Source organism: Plecotus auritus (assembly GCF_963455305.1).
Source record: "Plecotus auritus genome assembly, chromosome: 9".
NCBI classification, from domain to species: domain Eukaryota; kingdom Metazoa; phylum Chordata; class Mammalia; order Chiroptera; family Vespertilionidae; genus Plecotus; species Plecotus auritus.
The window spans coordinates 12,203,495-12,223,567 of record NC_137783.1 but is presented as its reverse complement, the minus strand read 5'-3'; the positions used below and the strand labels follow the sequence as shown (position 1 = coordinate 12,223,567).

Below are 20,073 nucleotides of genomic sequence, written 5' to 3'. Positions count from 1 at the left end.
CAAACAATAGCATAATGGCCCTCCTGCCTCACTGGCATCTCCTAATTCCTTCTGTTAGGCTCTGGCCTAACAATGCAGTTTTAGCTAATGTGGTGGCCTGTGAAAAGACTGGATTTCCTTTTTGGGACTTTGGTGATTTTTCTGGAGAAGTTCCTAAAATATAAACACACACAGGTCTGGGGTTGGTGGCTCTAAAATACCTTTCTCACTGAGCAGCAGAGTAAAAGCACACAGCTTTAGGATCAGTCCTCAATCAGAGGTCCCTCCCTTGTCTGGCTTGGGCCAAATTTTTTTTTTTTTTTTTTTTTTTTCAAATTTTTATTAAGGTATTATATGTGTACATATCTTACCATTGCCCCCCACCCCCACCCCACTCCCATACATGCCCTCACCCCCCAAAGTTTTGCATCCGTTGGTTACTCTTATATACATGCATATAAGTCCTTCAGTTGATCTCTTATTTCCCCCACCTCTCCCTAACCTTACCACTGTAATTTGACAGTCTGTTTGATGCTTTACTGCCTCTGTAACTATCTTTTTGTTCATCAGTTTATAATGTTTTTCATTATCCCCAAATGAGTGGGATCATGTGGTATTTTTCTTTCATTGACTGGCTTATTTCACTTAGCATAATGTTCTCTAATTCCATCCAAGTGCCTACAAATGGTAGTAATTCCTTCTTTTTTACGGCAGCATAGTATTCCATTGTGTAGATGTACCATAGTTTTCTGATCCAGTCATCTGCTGATGGGCACCTAGGCTGTTTCCAAATCTTAGCTATTGTAAATTGTGCTGCTATGAACATAGGGGTGCATATATCCTTTCTGATTGGTGTTTCTGGTTTCTTAGGATATATTCCTAGGAGTGGGATTACTGGGTCAAATGGGAGTTCCATTTTCAGTTTTTTGAGGAAACTCCATAGTGTTCTCCACAGTGGCTGCACCAGTCTGCATTCCCACCAGCAGTGCACGAGGGTTCCTTTTTCTCCGCATCCTCGCCAACACTTGTCGTTTGTTGATTTGTTTATGATAGCCATTCTGACAGGTGTGAGATGGTATCGCATTGTTGTTTTGATTTGCATCTCTCGGATAATTAGTGACTTTGAGCATGTTTTCATGTGTCTCTTGGCCTTCCTTCTGTCTTCTTTCGAAAAGCTTCTATTTAGGTCCGTTGCCCATTTTTTTATTGGATCATTTATCTTCCTTTTATTAAGTTGTATAAGCTGCCTGTAGATGTTGGAAATTAAACCTTTATCAGTGATACCATTTGCAAATATGTTCTCCCATACAGTGGGGTTTCTTGTTGTTTTGTTGATGGTTTCTTTTGCTGTGCAAAAGCTTTTTATTTTGATGTAGTCCCATTTGTTTATTTTCTGTTTGGCTTCCATTGCCCTAGGGGCAGTATCGCTGAAAAAGTTCTTTTGGCATATGTCTGAGATTTTGCTGCCTGTGGATTCCTCTAGTATTTTTATGGTTTCCCGTCTTATATTTAAGTCCTGTACCCATTTTGAGTTTATTTTTGTGTATGGTGTAAGTTGGTGATCTAGTTTCATTTTTTTGCATGTATCTGTCCAATTTTCCCAACACCATTTATTAAAGAGACTGTCTTGACTCCATTGTATGTTCATGCCTCCTTTGTCAAATATTAAATGCGCATATTGGTTTGGGTCGATATCTGGATTCTCTATTCTGTTCCATTGATCTATATGTCTGTTCTTGTGCCAGTACCAGGCTGTTTTGATGACAGTGGCTTTGTAATACAGCTTGAAATCTGGTATTGAGATCCCTCCTACTTTATTCTTCTTTCTCAGGATTGCTGTGGCTATTCGGGGTCTTTTTTTATTCCAGATGAATTTTTGGAGAGTTCTTTCTAGGTCTGTGAAATACGCCGTTGGTATTTTAATGGGGAGTGCATTGAATCTATAGATTGCTTTGGGTAGTATGGACATTTTAATGATGTTGATTCTACCAATCCATGAACATGGTATGTTCTTCCATCTGTTTACATCTTCCTCTATCTCTTTTTTCAGTGTCCTGTAGTTTTCTGCATATAGGTCTTTTACCTCCTTGGTTAGGTTTATTCCTAAGTATCTTAATTTTTTTGGTGCGATGGAAAATGGGATTGCTTTTTTAGTCTCTCTTTCTGTAAGTTCATTGTTGGTGTATAGAAATGCCATAGATTTCTTGGTGTTAATTTTGTATCCTGCTACATTGCCGAATTCATTTATTAAGTCTGTTAGTTTTTTGATGGAGTCTTTCGGGTTTTTTATGTACAATATCATGTCATCTGCAAATAAGGACAGCTTTACTTCTTCTTTTCCAATTTGGATGCCTTTTATTTCTTCTTCTTGTCTAATTGCAGTGGCTAATACTTCCAGTACTATGTCAAACAGGAGTGGTGAGAGTGGGCATCCCTGTCTTGTTCCTGTTCTTAGGGGAAATGGTTTTAGTTTTTGCCCATTGAGTATGATGTTAGCTGTGGGTTTATCATATATAGCTTTTATGATGTTGAGGTATGATCCTTCTATTCCCACCTTGTTGAGAGTTTTTATCAAGAAAGGGTGTTGGATTTTGTCAAATGCTTTTTCTGCATCAATTGATATGACTATGTGATTTTTATCTCTCAATTTGTTTATGTGATGTATCACATTTATTGATTTGCGGATATTGAACCATCCTTGCATTCCTGGGATAAACCCTACTTGGTCATGGTGTATGATCTTTCTGATGTACTGCTGGATCCTATTTGCTAGAATTTTGTTGAGGATTTTGGCATCTACATTCATGAGGGATATTGGCCTGTAATTCTCTTTCATTGTGTTGTCTTTATCTGGTTTTGGTATTAGGGTGATGCTGGCTTCATAGAAGGAGCTTGGAAGTGTTCCTTCCTCTTGAATTTTTTGGAATAGTCTGAGGAGGATAGGTTTTAGTTCTTCCTTGAATGTTTGGTAGAACTCTCCAGTGAAGCCGTCTGGCCCCGGGCTTTTGTTTGCCGGAAGCTCTTTGATGACTGCTTCAATTTCTTCCATAGTTACTGGCATGTTGAGCTGTTTAGATTCTTCCTGATTGAGTTTTGGAAGGTTATATTTTTCTAGGAATATGTCCATTTCCTCCAGGTTGTCCAGTTTGTTGGAATAGAGTTGTTCGTAGTATTTTTTAACAATCCTTTGTATTTCGGCGGGATCTGTTGTTATTTCACCTCTTTCATTTCTGATCTTGTTTATTTGGGTCCTCTCCCTTTGCTTCTTGGTGAGCCTGGCTAGAGGTTCATCAATCTTGTTTATCCTTTCAAAGAACCAGCTCCTGGTTTTGTTGATCTTTTGTATTGTTTCTTTGGTCTCTATGTCGTTTATCTCCGCTCTGATCTTTATTATTTCCTTCCTTCTGCTTACACTGGGCTTTTCTTGTTGCTCTTTTTCTAACTCTTTGAGTTGTTGGGTTAGGTAATTTATTACCCCTGTTTCTTGTTTTTTGCAGTAGGCTTGTAGAGCTATGAACTTCCCTCTCAAGACTGCTTTCGCTGTGTCCCATAGATTTTGGATTGTAGTGTTTTCATTGTCATTTGTTGTCATGATGTTTTTTATTTCTTCTTTGATCTCTCTGGTAACCCAGTCATGGTTTAATAGCATGCTGTTTAGTCTCCATGTGTTTGATTTCTTTGGGTTGTTTTTATTGTAGTTGATTTCCAGTTTTATGCCACTGTGGTCTGAGAAGATGCTTGATATGATTTCTATCTTCTTGAATTTGAAGAGACTTTGCCTATGTCCCAACATATGGTCTATCTTTGAAAATGACCCATGTGCGCTTGAGAAGAATGTATATTCTGTGGCTTTGGGGTGAAATGTTCTGAAGATGTCAATTAATTCCATCTGGTCTAGTGAGTCATTTAGGATTGATGTTTCTTTGCTGATGTTTTGTTTAGAGGATTTGTCCAATGGTGATAGTGGGGTATTAAAGTCTCCTACTATGATTGTATTGCTGTCAATGTCTCCCTTGATATCTTCCAGGAGTTTTTTTATGTATTTGGGTGCTCCTGTATTGGGTGCATATATGTTTACCAGAGTTATTTCTTCTTGTTGGATTGCTCCCTTTAGTATTATGAAATGGCCTTCCTTATCTCTTGTTATGTCCTTCAGTTTGAGATCTAATTTGTCAGAAATAAGTATTGCTACCCCAGCTTTTTTTTCAGTTCCATTTGCCTGGAAAACCTTTTTCCATCCCTTCACCCTCAGTCTGTGTGCGTCTTTTTTTCTGAGGTGGGTTTCTTGTAGACAGCAGATATATGGGTCGTGTTTTCTTATCCAATCTGTTACCCTATGTCTTTTGATTGGGGCATTTAATCCATTTACATTTAAAGTTATTATTGATAGGTACTTATTTGTCGCCATTCCTATTCTTTACCCCTGTGTTACTTCTTCGCTTCCTGTTTCTTTCTTTCTTTCTTTCTTTCTTTCTTTTTTTTTTTTTTTACAGTAGACCCTTTAGCATTTCTTGCATTGCTGGTTTGGTGGTAATAAATTCCCTTAGTCCTTTTTTGTCTGTGAAGCTCCTGATTTCACCTTCAATTTTGATTGACAGCCTTGCTGGGTACAGTATTCTTGGATTCAGCCCCTTCCTTTGCATGACTTTGTATATTTCATTCCATTCCCTTCTGGCCTGATGAGTTTCTGTTGAGAAATCAGTTGCTAGTCTGATGGGGGTTCCTTTGTATGTAACTTTCTGTCTCTCTCTTGCTGCTTTTAAGATTCTTACTTTGTCGTTGGTGTTTGCCAATTTAATTATAATGTGCCTTGGCGTCGGTCTTTTGGGGTTCATTTTGCTTGGGACTCTGTGAGCTTCTTGGATTTGTGTGGGTTTTTTCTTCCCTATATCTGGGAAATTTTCTGTCATTATTTCTTCAAAGAGGTTTTCTATTCCTTGCTCAGCTTCCTTTCCTTCTGGAACCCCTATTATGCGGATGTTGTTTTGTTTCGTGTTGTCCCAAAGTTCCCTTAGACTCTCCTCCTGCCTTTTAATTTTTTTTTCTAGAAGTTGCTTTTCTTGGGTATTTTTTTCCATCTTGTCTTCTAGCTCACTGATGCGGTCCTCTGCTTCTTCTAGTCTACTCTTGATGCTTTCTATTGAGTTCTTTACAGCAGCGATGTCATTTTTCATTTCTTCTTGGTTCTTCTTCATTTCCTCTTGGTTCTTGCTCATATTGTCGAATTTGTCTTCCATTCTTTTCAGCCACCTTATGACCATTTCTCTGAATTCTTTTTCTGGAAGGTTGCTTGCTTCCATTTCGTTTACTTCCTTTTCTGGTGATGCCTGCTTTTCTTTCATATGCGGGCTGCTTCTTTGTCTCCCCATGGTCTCTCTTCTCTGGGTGTCTGGTTATGTAGTTCTCTCTCTCCTTATCCCAGGCGAAATCTGACCTTTCCGTAGTGGAGTGTAGAGCTTCTCTGAACCCGTGTGCTTGCGCCAGTTGGGGAGCGTTGTTCTGGGGCTCGCAGCTGTTCCTGGGGTGCCGCCGTTGTGGATTCTCAGGCTTCAGATAAGCTCCACTTTCCGGATCAAGATGGCGCAGACTCCAACTTTGAGATCTTCCCAGCCTTTTGCAAAGGGATGCAGTTGGGAGAAAAAGACTCGGCCAGGGCTTTTCCTGGGTCTTCTGTCCACTCATCAAACCAGAACTCCCCGACTGGGCAAGTGCGGTATGAATAGTCCCCAGGTACTTTGTGGAAGGCTGGTCTCAGTGAAGCCCTGCATGTGGAAATGTCCTGTGGGCAGCTGGGTCCATGGTATGGAGCTCAGGAAAGACTTCTGGGTTGAAGAAACCAGCTTTGCTGGTCTTCTTCATGAAGGTGCCAATCACTGCCATGAATGGCACATCACGCCTGGGATGAGTCACTGCAGTGTTTATCTCCCTAGCTAAACCGAGAGCTCTGTGCGGGCAGGGTCTGCGTGGGACCTCCTGGTATCCCTCCAGCGCTTGCAGTGGCTTTGCCCAAATTTTGTTTTATTAAGATGAGCAAGGAAGCAGAAACATTTGTCTAAGACTAAGAATGGTCAATGTGTTATTCTACTAGATCTTCTCTACAATCTAAAACAGTACTCACTGGTTTCCACTCTCTCCTTATAAGATCTTCTTTTTTTCTACTCAATGTCTCAACAGATATAGACCTTCCACCTGTTCTGGAGTGGCCACCAAGGGTTTTGCTTTCCATTCAGTGACCACTCCAGAGGGGGAAGGTGTTTTAGCTCCTTTTCATCCTCATCCATTGGGTAAGATGGTTGCAAGTGTTAGATCCAGTCCTCCTTCATCTCATCTGAGGCAGGTTCAGTGGGTGGCCCTTCTCTCCTCTTTCAAAGCAATTTGGAAAAGTAAGGGGCACAATTTTAGGCAGAGGTTTTTAGGGGAATGCAGTTGTCATTCCATGTTCCATTTGTCATTATGTATGAAATGTACATTTCTTAGAAAATGACACAGGTATCTCAATGCAACTGACTTAATAGCTCTATCATTCATTAGGTAGTGAATATTAGGCTGTTCCAAGTTTATAAATGGAATTTTGAGGATAATCTCCCCAAACAAACACCCACACTGATGGAATTCTGGGTTCAAATCTGAGATCAGGTTTTCATTAATTGCAGTTATTGGACTTCATTAAGCCTAAGTGAAACTGCTATGATATGAGATCATGGGACTGTAGCATTTTATCCTAGGAATGAGTTCCTAAAGATTTCTCACTATTCAAAATTTCCATAATTCAGGACTAATTTTCCCATAAGAAAGTGGGATTCACATTATTTCAAAATTTGTATATTTCTTTATGCCTTTCTATTTGAAATCTGCATAAAATAAAACCTCATTGTAATGATAATAGTACTATAACTTTATGGCATCTTTTGAGAAATAACTGAAATAATCCATGCATATAAACACTTTGTACCTGGCACAGTGCTCAGTAAATGATCATTGTGACTTTAATTATATTGTCACTATTACTGCTATTAGTACTATTATTATTATTACCAGTACTCTGAACCTTGTGTACTCTAGTCTTCGTCATTTCAAGGATGATTGTCAAATTATATTTCAGAGCAATTCTATCATTTAAAAACATCGAATTCCTTAAAAAATTGTTCCCTTCAGAATTGCTTTGATGGAATTATGCTGGAGAATGAGCATAATCGCACCGAAGGTGATTATGCAAAAGAGCCCTGTGAACCGTGCCACTGTTCTTGCTGCTGTTTGCTCTTGAGGTTGGTTGTCACATCTTGCAAGAAAAATCCCTGGCTGCTCTGGTTTCCAGGAATGGTGAAGAGTAAAAGTATCATTTTAGAAATATAATCCCTGTGACAAATCTTCCCTTGGACCTCCAAAGAGCCACGGCTAAATCTGTAGCTTGTGTAGGACATTTATGTATCATCAGGCCTCTTTGTTCTCTCTCACCTATGTTGATCTTTTTTCTTTTGCCCCATCTTTAATTCATACTACTTTGCATGGGGAATGTACCCTTGTAAGCTCTTTGCAGTCGTTTCTGGAGGAAAAGGAGTGTATGCATGAATGAATGAATAAATTCCTTTAAAATAAAGGAGAGGAGGGGTACATAGAACAGCTTCCAAACACAAGCTTGCTAATTATAAATATTCATTAAGGCTGTAGAAATTGCTGAAGTGGAGCTTCATTATCTTCTACAATGGACATCTATCCCTTCTGCAGGCCCAGCATCAATCCATCTGTTTTCCTTTGGGAAGCACTTCCTTCCAATCACAGGTCCTGTGGTTTTGGTGAAATAGATACCACTTTTGGCTCCTGGGCACTTGACTCAGCATAGGAGTACTTTATTCATCTCCAACCCCTGTGATTGGTTTATGAATGGGTTCATAACCTTAACTGGGGGGATGTGGATTACTCCTGGGATTCCAGGTGTAATTATTGGGAAGAGGTCCTCTTTACACTAGGGTTGTTCAATGGGTAGGATACAAACTTGGCAAATCTAGGGATGTCACATGGCAAGAACACTCGAGGACAGAGGTGAGAGAAGTGAGAATCCCTGAGTGTGGCTGACATTCTTTGTGTTCCTGAATCCACCTAAAAGTAAAGCTTTTCTGCTTCTGGACTTTTCTGTTATGTAACAATGAATCACCTTTCGTTTAAGTCAATTTGAGTTATTTGCAACAGATAGAGTTCTGCCTATTATTCCACCTCAAATACTAATTTTCATCTGGTTTTTCTCTTACTGAATATAAAGTGAAATATTACATGAAAAGAAAGCAAAAGTCAAAGTTGTCAAGCATCTCTATGGGTCTCCTCTTGAACATCCCCAACATTCCTCATCATATTTCAGCCTGGCCATTTCCTTGCAGTTAGAGGCTCAAAGTTGAGAAAGTTTACTTAATATTTGCATCCCCAAATTTAGGAAACTTAAAGATGGAAAAAAGTTCTGTCTACATATCAACATGCTGCAAATAGCTGGTACTGAGCTGTGATGGTTGCTTTTGAGTGTGAAATAAAACGAAGAAGCTTTTGAGCATATGTAACTTCCTCTAAGAACTCACCCTCCACACAGTTCTTACATACTTCCCAGTAACACCAATTGTGTGACAACTATAGTATACTCTTTCTACTTCTTAGAAAAGTTTGCTGTAAAACAGTCTGCCCTGTCTTGCTAGCCTCAGCCTCATACATCTTGTGTTCACTGCATCTCTTGATTACATCACTCCCCTTGTGCTTGATTTAATCTCATGTTGTTTTGTAACATGCTGTACAGGCTTGTGGCCTGGGAGCAATAGGCTAGAACATGTTTCCTGGGTATGTCGTAGGCTATGCCAGCTAAGTTGGTGTAAGTACACTCTATGATGTTTGCACAATGACAGAATCACCTAAGGACATTTCTCAGAATGCATCCCTATTGCTAATGGTGCATCCCTATTATAATTTTAAATATAACAAAAATAATTATATTTTTTGAAGTGTTATTAAAAAACAAAACCACTGAGAGCTGTTCTAAAATATGTAATGCAGGAAATTCCCATAAACGGCAGCACTGTGAGGGAAGTCACCCCTCTGTGACACAAACTCAGTGACAGCTGGTCTTGCAGCAAAGCTTCCCCCTGGCAATCTCATGAGCTGTCTTATCCTCCACCTAGAAAGAAGGGGGCATGTTGGCCTCAGTGAAACATCAAAACTCCAGCCTTCTCCTCGGGGTCTTTTATCTTCTTGGCTTCAAGGAAACTATTTTAAGTCATTGAATTCCAGGAAGCAGTAGGACACACATTAACCTTTTTACTTTGCCCACAGCAGCCATTGTAACCACGGGTGCTTCTCAGATGCCACGATGAAGACCCGATTTTACTGATTTGCAGTAGCTCTTCAGGGTGAATTTGCACAGCCGACTTTCTTTAAAACAGAACCCTGCATCTTCCTCTTCAAAAGATGTTGTCTTGCAGCAGCGGTAAGAAATAAATAGACGGTTCATAAGAGTCCGTGCCTGGAGAAAACACACTGGGTTTCTGCACAGCAAACCCTGCAGCCATAGCCGATGGGACCTCAGAGCACAAAGACCCAGCTATGAGCGCCAGGGTTCCTGAGTGTAATTAAGACCATAGCGATCCATTTAAATAAACCGACATAATTATATAAACTATATGGTAATCTTGTGGATGATAGGAGGCTAGTTTATGTAGTTTCAGCCAACTAGAAATAATATTAATGATACAGGTTGCATGCAACTGAGCAAACACCATGTGTCTGGCACTGCATTAACATGTATTTGTGGGAAGCCACCACTTGCCAATGTTGTCAGTGCACCAAGGAATGCAGAAGGCTGATAGGATAGTTGAGATAGTGGTGGCTCAAGGCAATTCCCTAACCTGATAATCCTTTTTGTTTACCAAACTTTACCTTTGATATGCCTGTATGCATTGCTAGAGGGCAAGATGTGTATCTAAAACTGAATAAAAAGCAGACGGGTGCCTCTTCAAGAAAGACATCTCCGCCTGGCTCCCCATGCTTCTAAATTCATATTTCTTATATAACATTTTCATTTGTGCATCAGCCCCTCCTTCAGATCCTGAACCCCGCGCAAAGGTAGAGGCATGTATTCCTTGCTACACCCTTGGGAGTCCCTCTTACCTCTGTTTCACAGATGGACAAACTGAGGCTTAGTGAGGATAAATAACCAGATCTTCCCGCCAACTCCCAGCATCCTTCAACACCTTTTTGCACATTGCTTTTCCTCTCACTGGACTAACTCAGAAGACTTTAGTAATTTGCCAATGATATGCTGCCTACAACCTTCAAGCTTTGAAAAGTATTTTCACATTTGGGATGACTTGGAACACATGTTATAATTGAATCCACCCCCATTTGTTCTAGCCATCGGCCTGAGGGCTGGGAGCAGCGAGGAGTGGCAGGGCTCTCCCTGTGCTGTCTTTGGGGGAAGAATGACTTTCTCTGTGCCAATCCTTGGACAGATGCATCAATCTAACTTTTCATTACTTAGAAATACAATCTGATGTTGATGAGCAAATAGCACATGTAAGAGAATCATGTGTATCTTTCCCAAACCTGCGAGGTAGCTTTTATCACCTGATTTTACAGGTAACAGCATATGTTGCACAGCCATACACTCAAGTCTCCTATTCTCAACACTCCATACAGGACTGCAAACACCTAGTGTGCAAACAGCCACTGCCCCAGTTTGTGCTCATGTTAACCATCACTCACAGTATTTGTCTTAGATTAGGTTCCCCCAGAAATAGACCCTGTGGTGAAGATTTGAGTACAAAAAATTGATCTGGGAGTTGATCCTATGGTCAGGGAATGAGGAGTCAAGACATGGTGCATTAATAATCAGGTTAGCTCCTTGGCAAGTGGCGCTCAGGCCTGCTCGGGATTGCTGGGGGTTGGGGGAGCGGTGGGGGACACATATAGAGCATGCCCCAGCATTGTCCTCCACCAGGGCATTTTCCACCAACCTCAGCCAGTCCTTGGCTGTCTCCAGGGGCATTAAGGGCCAGGCACTTTTTCTGCCTGCCTTGTCTGCCTAGACCACACTAACAAGCTCTGGAGGCCATAGAAAGTCCCTAAGCAAGGTGTTTGCAGTTGGAAGCCTATGAGTACTGAGCCGTGAAGTGCCAAGGGGATGGGGATGGGGCATGGGCTTTGTGGACTGCTGTGTTCTTTCCGCTACATCTAGAAGCAGTTCTCTACCGGCTCCCCCTACCCCAACCCCACCCCACCCAAGGCAGCCACCACCACTTCAGCGGAACCCCGTAAGCAAACTGAAGTCAGTTGATCATTTTTATTCTTACTTTACTGATTTATAAATGTAAAAAACTTCTGCTCTGACCAGGTAATAGGTAAATTGTCAATGTTGATGATATGTAATTCAGTCTTATGTGTTGCCCGTATAGTTTTCTAAGAGACAGAGGGCAGTGTGGGTTATGGTTAACAGCATAGATTCTGATGTGAGACTACTGACTACTGATTCCCCTTCCAGATGCTCAACTAAATTGGCACGTGACCTCATGAAAATTACATAATTGCTCTGTCTCAGCTTTTTTCAATACTTGGGAGCAAAATAGTATCACATAGGTTTTTCTGATAATTAAATGAGTGCCTGCCTATCTATCAAACAATCTATCATCACTTAGTAAGTAATGGTAAATGTAATATGTTATCATTATCAATATATGACATATAACTTACAAAATGTAGTAGCAGATTAAATTTTAAAGATCAAATGTGTGGAGTCTTTAGTAATGTTACTTTCCATTATAAATGGCAACTCTTAGTCACTGGGAGACTGTGCTCATGTAGCTAGACTTGATAATTCAGGCAGGAAAAAAGACTGAGAAATAATTTGTCATTTATATAAGGGAACATGGATCCAATTTCGGCAGCCAGAAAAAAAAAAAAAAGTGTTCTATTTTTCAACGTACATAAAAAAGAAAAACCACCTGAAAGTAGAACTGGGAATCTTGTCCCCTAGTTCCTTTAAACCCGAGAGCCGCAGGCACCTCCCTTATATTGATTTCATCTAGTAAGTGGATCCTGGGCTTCTTAACTGAGACAAAATTGAACCTCAGCTCTTCAGAGCCTGCACTCTCTAGAAATCCCCCAGGGGTCTGAAATCACTGATCAGATGAGAAAATCCACCATTTCAATTACCCCTTTTCTCCTTTGGGAGGTAAACCAAGTCAATAGGGCATCTGACTTTTCATGGATGTGTGCTTTCCTTAACCTGCAGACTCAGCTCAGTTGCAGGCTGGGCAAAGGGACCAATTGGGCAGCCTTGCAGAAGAAAGCACTGATCCTCTTTCTTCCAAATCACAAGCTCTGACAAGCATGCCTGATACATCACCAAGCATCACTAGAGATTTGATTTCTTGTCTCAGTGTGAGAAAATCCCCAGGAATAAATACTGGCAAAAAAAAAAAAAAAAAAGTCTATATCTCTATATTAAAATCACTGAGGATGTCTTTTCCTGTCCTTTTTCTCCCTTTCCTTTTCCTTCTGATCAAACAGAGAAAGGTCTTGAATGACTTATAGCTCATCAATACCCGGAGAAGGCAGGCAATAGGACCCGAAATCCACAAGACGAAGTCATTTTATAGCTCTGTTTCAAAAGTGGACTATATTCTACTCATATGTTTTAAATTAACTTCCTTTTGTAAGGGAGTTTCTGCAACCAAGGAGAAGCTATAAAACTTTAGGTTGCCTGCATCTCCTAATAAAAAAATAAAACTTTAAAGTCCCTTTTAGCTTTGAAATTCTATGGTGCTATAATTCTAGAGCTCTGACAAGAGAGAGAGAGGTTTGGAATGAGTTGGAAGTGGACTACAAGGAGAATGCCAATTGGAAAAATAAAGTCTATTTTTAAAAGGCAAGCAATATAAAGCCACATCATGAATTTTTCTCTTTTTACAGGGAGATGCTCAGAAGTTAGCAGAGATTCTTGAGGAACTAGGCAGCAATGCCAAAAGCCAGTCCAATACCTTTGCTCTTGGTCCACGCCAAAGGTCAACGGCAGCTTTGATGGAAAGTTCCCATACAGCCTGATGGCTCCTGATCTCAAGCATCAGTGCCTCTAGGCCTGAAGCCCTCTTCTGCCTATAGAAAACCAGAAGGAGGGGGGGGTTATACCTCCAAAGAGCCACTCACTATGGACCAGGGACAGATTGTAGAGGATAAATATCTCAGGTTCCTCATACCCCAGGGAGATAGCAATGAATAGACAATGTGAAAACTCGAGGCCTCAGTTGTACCTATAGAGAGGCCCTCATCCCCTATGTGGAAGAGTCAGCTCAGAGGAAACATTCTGAAAGAATGGGTGTATCTTTCATTAATTAAAATTTATGTACATTTATTAAATCAGGACTTTTTATGGCACTGTCTCCAACAGGAAGAACACATGGGTCCAGGAACCAAGAGATGGCAGCAGAAGTGGTGCCAAATATGTCACAAAAATGTACACTCCAGACTCTGCAGGATTGGAGGTCCTGGTCCTGTAAGGAGACTCACTCTGCAAAGTAAATACAGCAAAGGTGCCATTGACTACAAGGTCTGGCTTCCACTAGGCAATTTTAGACTCCTTGTGCTTAGGAATCGGATGTGAAAAGAGGAGTGTGAGGGCTAATTGGCCATGTTCAGCAGGAGGAGGAAGGGCTGTTTTCACACACAATGGAGGCACGGAGGATATATGAGAGAGCCAGGTGATCTACATTGGCACTTGCTGGCACTGACTGAAAACCATGGGCAGATATGTGCACCATCCCTAGATTGAGAAGCGTCTATCAACTTTTCAGATGACTCAGGAATTTTTTAAAAAAGATATTATCAATTTTGTTTTAGAAGAAGTAGCCCTTCTGCTGAAGGGATGGTTTCTAACCCTTTTTTTCTTCTGCCTTCCATCATTTCCTTTTATTTTATTTTTGCATCTTATTTTGATGCTTATACAAGCTCGTTTACAAATTCATCATACACTTCAAAGGAAAGAAAGCCATTTAAAACACTGAGCTTCTTTTTCCAAGAATCTCAAAATGTTTATCAACCGTTAGGCTCCATAGAGCCCCGGAGGAAACAAGGAAGAAGACAATCAGACAGAAGAAGCGGGGAATGATGTGATATATTTCATCCCAGAATTCAGTAGCTATGGCATCTTATAGTTCTTATTTGATCTATCTGCCAAAACTTCCCTACCATCATTGGTTTAAAAGCAGGCAAAGGGGGCTGGAGGAATGGAGACATCTATAATAGTCTCAACAATAAAAATAAAGAAAAACTAAATAAAAGCATTTGGTTAAAATCTTTATTCCATCCAAAATTTTCATATTTCAATATTTGCCATCAATCCCCATACAGCCAATTAGTTCCTTACTAGGGAATGACCTCCTTGATGGCAATGCCCATGGCAGAGAGACCAGTCCAGCCTACAGTGAGTGCTCAGAAAACATTGGGTGGATGTTCTTGTGTCATCTGAACAAATATTTTCTTAGACAAGGTGCCATACTAGCCACATGATCCCTATTTTGAAGGAGTTCACAGTCTAGTGAGATGCAAAACTATAAAGATGTGCTACAATGAGCTGGCAACAATCATCACTCTCTCTGCTCTCTTTAGTCTTCATGCTGTGGGCAACACAGAATCTCATTTCCTGTTAGGATTCCTCCCCAGCCAATTTCCTCACTCCTTCACTCACACTGCTGTGCTCCCAGAGATGGCTATTTGGAGATATCAAGCTAGATAATGGGGACACAGACAGATGGACAGCTCTACTGGAGAAAAATAGTGTCTTTTCTTGTGTTTGGGACTTCAGCCTCTTTCAGTCATGAGAAAATATGCCAATTGGTATTTATTGAGCTCAGCATTTTGCCAGGCATTGCACGCATTCATTCCACATTACTGTGTACCTACTATATGCTGGGCTAGACGTCAAACACTGGGAAAGCAATGATGGGGTAGATAACAGCCCCTGGATTTCTCTTATACACAGTAACTAGAGGCCTGGTGTATGGCATTTGTGCACTGGCGGGGGTGGGGAGGTCCCAGCCTACACCCTCTCGCAGTCCAGGACCCCTTGAGGGATGTCCGTCTGCCGACTTAGGCCCACTTCCTGTGCTGCTCAGCCAGAAGCCAGGCTTGCTGCTCCTTAGCACTGCTGCGGAGGCGAGAGAGGCCACCACCGCTGTGCTCGCCAGCTGTGAGCCCATTTCTGGCTGAGTGGCACTCCCCCTGTGGGAGCACACTGACCACCAGGGATCAGCTCCTGCGCTGAACGTCTGCCCCCTGGTGGTCAGTGCGTGTCATAGTGATTGGTCATTCCGCCATTTGGTCAATTTGCATGTTAGCATTTTATTATATAGGATAAGTATTATTCAGTCAAAGCAGACAGGTGCCATCTCAAACCGTTAGGAATGTATAATCAGGTGATGTATTGTCAGAGCCTAGGAAAGCCATAAAGTCTATAATCACCGATACTGGAGGGAGGAAAAGAAAGCATAATTTTACTCAGTGCCCTGTGCATAAGGTCATTGTAGTCACATTTAAATGAAATTACATTCCAGGTGTAAGAGCAATATGATACATAACAATCCTCAGTAAAACTAATAGAAAAATTTCTCAGTCACAAAAACGGATTAAATGCATTTCATTTCAGATGCCCCAAATCAAAGCCTTTATGTGCTGTGTTCTGCTCTGCCTTCCCGGGTCTTACAGAGAAAATTGCCTCTAAATCAGGTTATCCTGCTCAAAACTCCAAGTTGGGGTTAGGCCAGAGCCCAAATCCAGAGCTACCAATCATTAGCAAGATGACCTTGGGCAAATTTCTTAATTTTTTTTAGCATCAGTTTTTTAGCTATAAAATAGAGATCATATTACCTATTTCCTGGGCTTGCTGTGCATAAGAAATGAAATACAATAATGTATGCAAAGTTCCTGAGTCACGGTAAGGGTTCATTTATTTATATCTACTATGATCATAATGATCATTACTGTTACAGTTATTGACTAGAGGCCCGGTGCACGAAATTGGTGCACTTGAGGGGGGTCCCTCAGCCTGGCCTACACCCTCTTTCAGTCCAGGAGCCCTCAGAGAATGTTCGACTGATGGCTTAGGTCTGCTCCCTGCTGGCAGTTGGACATTCTTAGCACGGCCATGGAGACGGAAGTCTGGCTTTTGGCTGAGTGGCGATCTTTCTGTTGGAGTGCATTGACCACCAGGGGCAGCTCCTGCATTGAGCATCTGCCCCCTGGTGGTCAGTGTGCATCGTAGCGACCCGTAGTTTCACTGTTCGGTTGATTTGCATATTAGCCATTTATTATATAGGTTGTTGATATTCACTCCAGGAGAATATTCCAACTAATGTCACAACTTTCATGTCAGAATGTGTATACCATCTGCCCCAATTCTTGGAATGTCAGATCCTTGGGGTCAGGGGCACCCTGTGTAAGTTTTTTGTGCCCAAGCTCTTTGAATAAAGCTTTTTGTACACAGAAAATAAGCTTTGGAGTCAACTTCCATAAAACTTTATTAATATTTATAGATCTACTCAGGTTTTCTTTTTGTTCTTGACTTGATTGGTAATTAATTTCTTTTAGAAATTTTCCACTTCAGCCAGGCTGGCGTGGCTCAGTTGTTGAATGTCAACCTATGTACCAGGAAGTCATCGTTCAATTCCCTGTCAGGGCACATGCCAGGTTTGAGAGCTCAATCCCCAGTAGGGGGCATGCAGGAGGCAGTTGATCAATGATTCTTTCTCATCATTGATGTTTCTGTCTCTCTCTCCCTCCCCCTTCCTCTCTGAAATCAGTGCAAATGCTATGGGACACAATGAAAGCAGTCCTGAGAGGGAAGTTTATAGCTCTACAGGCCTACTTCAAAAAAACAAGAAAAAATGCTAATAAATCATCTAACTCAACAACTCAAAGAATTAGAAAGAGAGCAACAAGAAAAGCCCACAGTGAACAGAATGAAGGACATAATAAAGATCAGAGCAGAAATGAATGACATAGAGACAAAAAAAAAAAAAAAATACAGAAGATCAATGAAACCAAGAGCTGGTTCTTTGAAAGGATAAACAAGATTGATGAACCTTTAGCCAGGCTCACCAAGAAGCAAAGAGAGAGGACCCAAATAAACAAAATCAGAAATGAAAGAGGTGAAATAACAACAGACCCCACAGAAATACAAAGGATTGTTAAAAAATACTATGAACAACTCTATTCTAACAAACTACACAACCTGGAGGAAATGGACACATTCCTAGAAAAATACAACCTTCCAAAACTCACTCAGGAAGATTCTAAAAATCTCAATAGGCTGATAACTATGGAAGAAATTGAAACAGTCATCAAAAAGCTTCCAGCAAACAAAAGCCTGGGGCCAGATGGCTTCACAGGGGAGTTTTACCAAACATTCAAGGAAGAATTAAAACCTATCCTCCTCAGACTATTCCAGAAAATTCAAGAGGAAGGAACACTTCCAAGCTCCTTCTATGAAGCCAGCATCACCCTAATACCAAAACCAGATAAAGATAACACAATGAAAGAGAATTACAGGCCAATATCCCTCATGAATATAGATGCCAAAATCCTCAACAAAATTCTAGCAAATCGAATCTAGCAGTACATCAGAAAGATCATACACCATGACCAAGTAGGATTTATCCCGGGGATGCAAGGATGGTACAATATTCGCAAATCAATAAACGTGATACATCACATAAACAAATTGAGAGATAAAAACCACATAGTCATATCAATTGATGCAGAAAAAGCATTTGACAAAATCCAACACCCTTTCTTGATAAAAACTCTCAGCAAGATAGGAATAGAAGGATCATACCTGAACATAATAAAAGCCATATATGACAAACCCACAGCCAACATCATACTCAATGGGCAAAAACTAAAACCATTTCCCCTAAGAACAGGAACAAGACAGGGATGCCCACTCTCACCACTCCTGTTCAATATAGTGCTGGAAGTACTAGCCATTGCGATCAGACAACAAGAAGAAATAAAAGGCATCCAAATTGGAAAAGAAGAAGTAAAACTGTCCTTATTTGCAGATGACATGATACTGTACATAGAAAACCCTAAAGACTCCATCAAAAAATTACTAGACTTAATAAATGAATTCAGCAATGTAGCAGGATACAAAATTAACGCCAAGAAATCTATGGCATTTCTATACACCAATAATGAGCTTACAGAAAGAGAGACTAAAAAAGCAATCCCATTTACCATTGCACCAAAAAAATTAAGATACCTAGGAATAAACTTAACTAAGGAGGTAAAAGACCTATATGTGGAAAACTACACGACACTGAAAAAAGACATAGAGGAATACATAAACAGATGGAAGAACATATCATGTTCATGGATTGGTAGAATCAACATCATCAAAATGTCCATACTACCCAAAGCAATCTATAGATTCAATGCATTTCCCATTAAAATACCAACAACATATTTCACAGACCTAGAATGAACTTTCCAGAAACGTATTTTTTTAAAAAGAAAAAATTGTCCACTTCACCTTACTTTTCAAAGTTATTGGCATAATTTTTCTAATATTGTTACTCTAAATTTTTTTCTGTAGTAGAATTATACCTTCCTTTTCATTATGCATTTTGTTTCATTGATGAGTTTATTGTTCTCTTGATAAGCCATATCATGGCCATACCACATGGACAACAGACTGGTAGAGGTTAGGAAGAGGTTCAGAGAAGAATCCCATTCTCTCCCAGGCAACAAGCTATTTGCAAATCAACTATATCTCATGCCTATACGAGGTTCTCACCGAGGGTATTTATTGTCACCAGTCACAAGTCTGAGGGGGTACAAACAGCAGCCAACCCACAGAGACATCCAACAAGGAGTGTTTGCGTGAAGCCCAGTTCCTCCTGTTTAATCCCTCTCCCAGCATTACCATTTATTTCAAAAATTCAAAAGCTAGAAAGTTTAATGTGCAAGTCAAAGGCCAAAGAAATACCCAGAGCCCTGCTCAGTGTTCTGATGAATGTGTTAAAAAGAAATGTGATTAGAGAAATGATAGTGTTAAGCAGGGGATTATGCAGCTTGCTCATGTTTTATGGATTGATAAACTGCTCTTCTGAATGATAATAGTCTGAAACATCACCTTATGACTTTTTCTGTTCTGTGGTGGTAGTGATAGTGGTGGGGTGACCCTGTGTATGTGTGTGTGTGTGTTTGTGTGTGTGTGTGTGTGTGTGTGGTGTGCATGTGGATAATACTTTCAATACAGTTTACCTTTTGTTATGAAAATTCAAGGAGAAATTGGTCTATTTGCACAAATGGAATATTGAACACCTCTGTTTGTATATGTGGAAAGAAAGACCCCTGAAGAGAATCAGCCAGAAGGTCACCGACTTTGGGTTTGAAACATAGTGGATGATGTGGACCAGCAACAAATTACGCACACCATAGAAAAGCCCCCTCCTCTTATCAAGCTAAGACTGGATGAGTGAATTTATGTGCAAGTGAGAAATGATAGACAGCTTCAAGGTAGATCACATACTTATGATCAACATTTAAATATGATATTGGGAGATATGGAAGAAACTGACCACTACAGAAACTGATGAAGAAACACATGAAGATATATATAAATCAACAAAACGGAATATTCCAATTGTCTCTGTCCAGGGAGAAGATGTTGTGCTAGTTACCCCTCCATTGAGAGTTGGCTGAAAAAAAGAATGTATCCTGCATGGAAATTAGGAGACTATATAATTGTATCTTTAAATGTGGAAGATCTTCAAAATAGAAACCTGCATTAATTTTGATATTAAGAAATGACCATGAATTCTTCCACTCCTGAAATGAGTTGATTTACACATAGCTCACAAATTCTTAAGCAAAATGACATTTTTTATTTTTTTCCAACCCTTCCAATAACTGTGATCACCAAGATGTAGACCCCTTTTTTAGGAGTTGATTTGCGCCATTGATTTTTTTCAGACAGTTGTTGATTTTTTTTTTTTAATGTAAATTAAATATGATGGGTTTTTTTGTTTACAAATAAAAAATAAGATCACCAACACAACTGGCAACATTAAC

General features: G+C 40.3%; 1 pseudogene across 1 annotated transcript; it reads left to right on the top strand.

The window, feature by feature from the left end:
• The first annotated feature begins 5,556 nt into the window (after positions 1-5,556).
• On the top strand, positions 5,557-19,704 carry LOC308257793 (U6 snRNA-associated Sm-like protein LSm3; annotated as a pseudogene). The gene is made up of 3 exons: positions 5,557-5,709; positions 11,186-11,261; positions 19,402-19,704. The product of its transcript is annotated as a U6 snRNA-associated Sm-like protein LSm3 (transcript).
• The last annotated feature ends 369 nt before the right edge of the window (positions 19,705-20,073 follow it).